This window comes from Apus apus, chromosome 2 (genome assembly GCF_020740795.1).
Source record: "Apus apus isolate bApuApu2 chromosome 2, bApuApu2.pri.cur, whole genome shotgun sequence".
NCBI classification, from domain to species: domain Eukaryota; kingdom Metazoa; phylum Chordata; class Aves; order Apodiformes; family Apodidae; genus Apus; species Apus apus.
Genome location: NC_067283.1, coordinates 22,547,630 through 22,556,433, shown reverse-complemented (window position 1 = coordinate 22,556,433; position 8,804 = coordinate 22,547,630).

The window sequence follows — 8,804 nt, the reverse complement described above, 5'->3', positions numbered from 1 at the left end:
GTTTCATTACGTTAAAACACAGGCTGAGATTTACTGAAGCGCTGAGCAGCTGGGCATGATCTGCAATTTACTGTTTACAAATGAACTGCCACTATCTGCTGTGTACAAACGGAGAAGCCAATGCTGTTCATTTGCTGTTTGCATGGGGTGCATGTGGCAGCTCTCAGGAGCTGACCCAAAGCCGTCACATCTGAAGTCAGCAGTAGGATCTTTGTTGACTTCTGTAGATAATAATAGGTCAGATCTCCAGCAGCACTCGTTTTTCCAGTCTAGGTGAGGGATTTCATATCATGTTATTCTTGAGCAAATGGGGAGTACTTGCTTCACAAATTTACATATTTATTTAACATTGTAGAGAAAATAAATTTCTTCAGTGATCTTACATCACACATACACTTACAACACTTAAAATTGTTCAATGACAATATTTTGGAAACAATAGCCATTGCTATGAAAATTGTTGGTAGCTTGTATACATTTCTCATGATCAAGTTCTTCATATTCCTGAGAAAGTCTGGTCGGAGAGGACATCAGAAAAATCATTAAATTAATTTTGGAAAGGGTGTTTTCCATATAGTACCCAGAAGCCAGGAGCCTTTATGTGCATATGTATATACTGTAATTCTAAGAATTCCTGCAGGAATAAAAGCATTAACTCTCAAATCTACTACTTCTAAATCAGAGTAAGCACTTAGAAAACAGAAATAACAGCTTTTTAAATAAATGCTCACATGGACACTGTCACGGTAACAACTGAACTTGGATTTCATTGCGTAAGAAAGATTTATGCTGATGGAGAGCACTTCCACACAGTAAGATTTTAGACCTCTACTTCCTGCATGATGTGTTTAATTTAACTTTCTTTAGCCTTTTTGTTATACCTAGGGAATATCCATTTCAACCAAAAAAATGCACTTATTAGTGAAAAGAAAGTATTTCAATTAATTAGATTTACCTGAGACACTAATGGGATGTCAGACCCACACTGGCCCCAGGGGATGAACACAGCAGAACCTGACACAGCAGATACTGCTGGATCTTGAACCACAGAGATCTGAGCAATTCCCTTTAGTTCCACCACACCATGAGGCAAGTCCTGAGATCTGCAACTTCTTTTTGTTCTGCAGCATGACCTTGTATCAGCCTTCTCTGTCACTTCTCACTCCAAGACATGACTTTTCATGACCCAGTCTAGAAAGGCCCTTTTTTCCAACATATCAGGCTTTCTTGGCTTCCCTCTTCTTACGTCCTATCAGACACAAGATTTCACAAGAGCATCTCTTGTCTCAAATGCTGATAAGCCTGTTTGATTCACTAGTCCAAATATTGAACTGGCAAATAGCTTGAACAGTCACAGGAACTATGCAACATATGTTCAGCTGTTCTTCCATACTCTGACTAACAGATTTAATAAATCTTCAGTGTTCCCGTAATAGCCTAAATATGGCTTTTCTTCCACACACTATGGAAACTTTTATCTCCTACAGAGACTTTTTTTCCCCCTGCATTAAACATGTTCCTGTTGTGGATCTCCATTTGCATCTCTAATTCCTGTCATTAACATGAATGATTTGCTCCCTGGAGAAACCTGACATTCCTCAATATTATTTTTTTTTAAGTATATCACAGTGTTTTAAAAAAAACTGCACATCTCTTTACTGTTGAACATTGCCAAAATTTAATGTTCTTGAATCTGGGAATCCCAAATTGACATAAATCATAGCTCTGACAAGACTATACCCCTGACATATTTTCTTACAAGAAGCTGCAGTGCTACCAAAAAAACCCCACACTGCAGAACCTTGAGAGGACATGTACAGACCTCAGAGAATTGCAAGAAAGTCAGCTAATGTCTCCAAATGCTGCAAATCAGAACGGGTAATTTTTTGCGTATATGGCTTCATACACATGCTTTATTCCTGTCTCTTTTTTTGCTTCCACATCCACATCTGCTTATTATTTGAGATTCATTCATATGCATTCCCTTCACTGTGCTTCCTTGTCTTCACACTTCCTCAGATTTAAACTAGGAAAAGCTTAACTGCAATCAGTAGAGTCAAGCTATTAAACATCAATGCAGAGGCCTGTCCTAGTTTATTATCCATTCATTTTTTTCCCCAGTTCTATGGAAGATGAGAAAGTGTAGAGTCTATAAATCTCTATTTAGAAACTTCAGAAAATATATACATGAAAAATGAAAAAATATGTTATTGTAATATGCTTATCATTGTAGGACACAAGTGGTTGAACACCACTGAACCAAAACACAATGTCCCAAAACAGGCATATTTGGGACAGATTGTCTATGAGTGAGTGCTGGCATAGAAGGAGGGAGGTATTTTCAAAGAATCATTCAAGAGGGAAGTATACGGATCAAAAGTAAAATATTACTTAGAATGAGGGAGAGAAAGAAAGAAGGAAAGCAGAATAAAGACAAACCTTTTTTTCTTCTTTTCTACTGCCTCCATCACATAAAATATCACACATTTTTGGCTGCAAGGTACCAAATATTTCAGTACCTTATAAATAATTAAATGAAGAGTTTGATCTTGGCCACCCTGAAGTCCAACCCAGGTTTTAAGATCCCACCATAGCCTTCTTGCCCCAGTCCAAATTGGTAGAAACCAGCTTATTTTCTCATCCTTTACAACAATATTTCCATAGGTAGCTGCCACTCCACAGCACATGACTGACTGTTGAGTAGGAGTGGTAGCAAACCCATCTGTGTGTGCATCAGTCGCAGGACTTCCATGGCTCAGTAGGGAATACAGCTGAAAAACTGTTTCCCCAGGGGAGAAGAAGCAAGAGAGATGCCAGCATGTAACTGGCCAGAGACAGGACAGAGGTTGCTTAATGGACTGCTCTGTTTCAATGCAAGACACCATCATCATTATTTTATAGCTAAAGAACTGAAGCAAAATCAAACACAGGATCTCATTGTAGGGTAAACTATTGATGTGGCATGAAAACTTGAAGCAAAGGAAACCCTACGATACTTGATGAAGAGGACAAGTGAGAGCTTGACAGGGTGAGCAGAATGTGAGGTGGTGGGTGGAGGGGTAGTCCCTGGAAGGAAGGATGGGGCAGCTTTCCCCACTTGGCTAGTGATGAACCAGAGCTTTCGGAGCCCCAGGACAGGGCAGATGCAGCATCCCCATCCCTCAGAACTGGGGATGGGTGCAGAACTAATTGCAGGGAATTATGTTAAATGCATACAGGATTATAGTTTGTTTGTTTGTTTTGGTTGTAGTTTCTGTTTTCCAATCCCGTAAGTAAAGATTGGAAACCAAATCTCATCTTTAATTGGATTGGTCTAAAGGTCAGACCTCAAGTCACTGCAGAAACTACAGTTTTGTTTTACTATCAAGCCTGCCTAGCATTTTTTTGATAAGTAATTCAACAATTTAAGATATCAAACCTTGGAATTTGATATCCCCTGAGGGATACCAGCTGTCCAGTTAAGGAAGGCTGAGAAGGATTGAAGGGGATTGTGCAGCTACATGCTGGCTTTTGGGACAATACTGAATACCCAAGTATCACTGAATACCTTGACTCACTAAATACCTTCTAGCATCTCTTCTTCAAACAGACTAACATCCATCGTTCCTGGCAAAGCCATCTTCCCTGTCTTTTACGAAGAAGCTGACACTTAGATTCACACTCAACTGTCAATCACAGACATATCCCAAGTTTCTTTAATGATCACTGTGTCAGTGATTCATACCTCATGTAGGAAGTCAGAGGCAAGGAGAGGAGTTGGACATAAGTTTTCTGAAGCTAAGGATAGTTCTCTAATTATGAGGAGCTTTACAGATTAGAGAGCCAGAAGGCAACCTTGTGATTAGCTATTCTCTCTTCCTGCAGCACACAGGCTGTAGACACTGCCTGAATTAATTCCTTTCTGAATTATCACAAGTTGTCATATTTTTCATTTCACAGACCCCTACAAATTTTCCAACAGTAATGCAGATTGCTGTAAAATTTAAGCTTCCTGACAACATGCAGTTTTATCCTAGTTACCATTTGTTATTGCTGGCAGGTAATCCATTAAAACCGGCTGAAAACTCCTGAATTAAAGATATTCTGGAAGAACTGCTGAACTTGATTTAAACATTAGAAATCTCACCACAACTTTTGGCAAATTATTTTGACAGCTGATTAACCTCACTTCAATATATATAATAAAATATATATAAATTGCCTGCATTTTTTTAAACTATAGCATTCAGCCAACATAATTTATTATTTCCATGACTTATCTGAAGTGTCTGGAATAGTGGCTATATATGGAATATATATATATTATCCCGGAGAACAAGCTCAGGTGTAAGAAGAAAAATTGTTATTTTATATATATATATATATATATATATATGGATAAATATAAATCATACTGGTCCTACTGCACACATGGAAATACAACCACACACTAAAGTCTCTTGATGGTGACAATGAAGGATTAAAGGTATTTCCAACTACAATAGTTTTTATTTTAAAATTTAAAACACTAAATAAAGTAAAAAACTAAAAATATTAGCCATCAGTGCTAATACTCCCTAAGTTGAACATAATTTCACACAAAAAGCCAACCAAATGCTAATAAAAATTTGTTAATAACACTGTGAAAATAGCTAGTATGTACCTGCGGGACTACAGTTTTTGTAGCCTAGTCTACTAACACATAAGAAGGTTTCTAGGGAGATTCTCAGGAACGGAGGCTCAACATTACACGTACCAAGTCTAAACAAACACAAAATCACTGCTGAGGAAATCTGCAAGCTATTTCACCCTAGAAATCCTTGTGAGCAATGAGGACAGATGCACTTGGAAGCGATTTGATGTATGGTGAATTTTCAGCCATGGCACCATTGAACCCAGGTTTGCAGAAGGTCATTGTTAAGGAACAAAGACTGCATGCCACACTTCCAGCCCAAGGAGATGTAGACTGGAAAGCATTGCCTGAAAACCATTCACAGAGGACTTACTAGGAAGGGTTATGAACCATGTTCAAATATGCTGGGGGAGTAGGACAGGGAGGACAGGAGAAAGATCTAACATGGTCTTGTGATTTTCAGAGATAGAGAGAAGGGAAATTACTCAGCTGCTCCAGAGAGCAGTGGCTGTTTCACATTGTGAAGCATTGTGAAAAGGACAATGAAGACACTGGAGAAAAGTCCGTAACACCAAAAAAATGGTGTAAGAATGTGGAAATATTCCTTACATTTACAAACTACAGGAATTTAATTAATTGAATTCTGCAAAAGAAGTTAGAGTTAATGCAAAAAAAAAAAAAAATTATCATGCTAATAATGAAATTTCATCATCCAGTAAACGGAAAAGAGAGGGAAAGCAGCTTTTCTTTTATGAAACAACTATACAAACATATGCAGCTCTAGGATTGCTTAACAAAGCAGCAGGTGTGAGAGAAGTATGCCGGGAGTATCACATAAGCTTTAGATAAAACCACAAGTGTATTTAGGAAGCTTTCACTTGGATTAAAGCTCCAACCCTAAAGCAATCTATTCAGAGTCTGAGTAAAGAAACTTGTTCAATTTTTCCCAGGTTTAGGTATTTGACATTTTATGCTGCTGCACTTATTTTCAAAGAACAAACATAAACACATGGTTCCATTACAACTTCTCTTCCCAAAGAAGAGAACATGAAGACTAATGGGCTGTAAATGCTTAAGGTAGGAGAAGTATCAGAACCACGAGAGAGACAAAACACCATTATCCCAGCATGAGAAAGATGCAACAAAAAAATGGTTGGATCTAAAGCCCTACAAATTTAGATTCAAAGCCTTCTGGTTATGCCTTGAAGACAAAAATAGTTACAATAATTATCCTCATGTTATAAGGTGAGTATTCTTTAGCATGGGTGGATTCACTGTCCCTTGCAAACATTAGACCAAACCCTAAATCACTGAGTTTAGGGACACCAGCATTAGAGGAAATTTTAGTTGTATATGTAACACAGAAGGTTACACTGCATGAAAAATGCATGTTTATTATTGAAAATGTGGGAATGAGTGTGTGAACACTGCCACTTGCATATCTTTTGCTTATTCTTCTGAGAGTTCGTAAAAACAGACAAATGAAAAAAATCATCACATTGTTTCATCATCTGTTTCTTTCCTTACAGAGTTACGAGGGGGTGGAAATGAAGAGTTCCTTAAGTAGGTCACTCTAGCACAACCAGAGAGTACATGTAAATAAACAGCCATGGATTTTCCCCTTAGCTGTCTGGAGACTAGTTTCAGAGATCAGTTCAAACACTGTTCCCGTCAGAGATGTGCCAGAAAAAACAGTAAAAATAAATTAGGGGGAAATTGAGTAACAGCAGTTTCCTAAGTAGGAATGTGTAGTTTTCAGAAAATACATATAATAAAAGAAACTAATTAAATTCAATCTGTTATCTATGGCAGAAGCAGCAAGCTAAAAAGGGATCACAGTAAAAGAACAAGGTGCAGTGCTAATGCACTCTGTGAATGTGCCTTAAATCCCAGTCTTGGATGTGATAAAAGCTTAAATAATATTACTTCCGCTGAATATTCATGCTGCAATTAGTTGAATTATGGAAGCTCTACCTAAAGATTTTATGGATTAAATAAGTGAAAAAACCAAGAGGAGAAAAAAAACCCACAAAACCAAAAAAAACAACAAAATAAAACAAAACAAAAATACCAACCAAAGTCTTGCTTACAAGGAGGCAGAGGTAAAGAAAAGTGTTCAAAGGTAGACAGAATCACAGGTATCTGACCCCTTGCTAAGAGCTGATGCCAGGGGGGCTACGGGCTGTCAGGAGGCTTCTGTGACTCCCCCCAGTTTGGAGGGGTTGTTGAATGGACTTGAGGACTCACACGTGGCGCAGCCTCTCACAGAGGAATGGCCGCTGCGGGACCCTATTTTAGAGTGGACATTAGAATACACCCCCACCACGCTCACAAATTGTTACTGAGACCAATGTTTAGTTTATGAATTAACCTTTCCAGACTTAAAAGGCATTTTGTTTAGACTTATGTGGGGAAGAAGAACTGTTTCCCACACCCCTGTGGACACTGTGAGCTCCAACTTCTGCATCAAAAGAAAATCAAGTCACTCTCTTTGGGCACAAAGTACTCTTACCTAACACATACCTACTTTGAAGGCAAATTTTAAAGTTGGATCTTTCAGCCAGGACAATGATACCCCTTACCATGACTCCATGTTTTATTCCAGAGAAGAGGGCAGTATTTGCAGAAAATTGCTTTCTGAATACTTTTATTAACAGAGTTCATGAGGAAACAAAGCACTTAATCCATATTTATACTCCCTCCGCTCCCCCTCACTTCTTAAACAAAGTAAATCTCCAGAGGAAGCAGACTTCTTTACTTCTTACATAGAAAAAACCTGGCCATTTCTACAAGCATGAAGATAGATATCTGTGACCTCCTCTCCCAAGCATGTTTTCAGCAGAGACCTTTGCATCATTGCAAACTCCTGTGCAAAACAGGACTATGCAGATGCAACTGACTATGCCTGCCACCAGTGAAGAACTGAGGCCCCTAAAATCCAAGATAATGATGGTGATGAGCTATCATATAATCATTTCACATGTCATAACAACTATGAAGTTGCCTCTGACCTGAATATATTCACAGTTTCATTAGACCATGACTTTTAGGATTTTTTCCCCCAATCTTTAATATTTTCATTGTCCTCTACCCTAGAACATGATGAACATGAGAACACTAGTTTTGTTCAATTTTGTGAAGTATGTATGTGAAATACATATGTGAAAGGCTGACAGTGCTTTGTTGTGTTAGATTTGGAGGTATTATGCTTAAATTAAATCCTCAGAAAGCCATACTAGATACTAGCTAATAGAAAAAGTGTTGAAAAACACCAAGAATTAATGAAGAAATAAAACCTGTGGATGAGAGCAGAAAGGGAAGATAATGGGAACATCCTCAGAGAGTTATACAAACACCCCAATCCAGAAGAGTGTGGAGACAACTGGTGCTTATCCACAACTTTGTTGGTTTCACAAGAGCTCTAACCAGCCGTGGGAGCCCACTCACATATGCACACTGCCCAGACTACACTCTCACAACTGAGAGCAGCTCCAAGCTTCAGAGAGGTTGGGTTTTTTTTAGTGTTTGCTGCCACCAACTGATTGCCCTAACTTTTGCTTAAATAAAATTCAAAGGGAATCAGAAAGTTTTGATGTAAACTTGTGGAATGCTCTTTGACGTCTCAAAGCCAATTAATTCCTGGATGTAACATGTCAAGCATGCACAACAAAAATGCAAAACAGCAACTGATTATTAGCATCTGTAAAGATTCCCAGAGCAGTTACATTATATAAAAATATGTATTATTGTTAATGGTAATATACACGGAATAGAACAGAAAATAAATAGATTAGATAGATAGATAGATAGATAGATAGATAGATAGATAGATAGATAGATAGATAGATAGGGTTCTGCTGCATTTTTAAAATACAGCATTAAAGAGCTCTAAAATAGAGCATTAAAGATACTGAGGGATGTGATTTTGTGGCGGACTTTATGACCCTAAAGGTCTTTTCCAACCAAAACAATTCTATGATCTATTCTATAAAATATTAATATGTTTTGATACTTTATTATACATAGCTAGCTGATTATTACAGACTTTATTTACTAATAATGACCTCGTGTAGATAATGCTCACTCTTTCCAGCTGGACAAAAGGATTCTTTCTATATCACATATTAACCCCAACAGAGGGAGGATAATTTTTCCCTGTGACCTAGTTAATAAAACATATGGCAAATTTTAC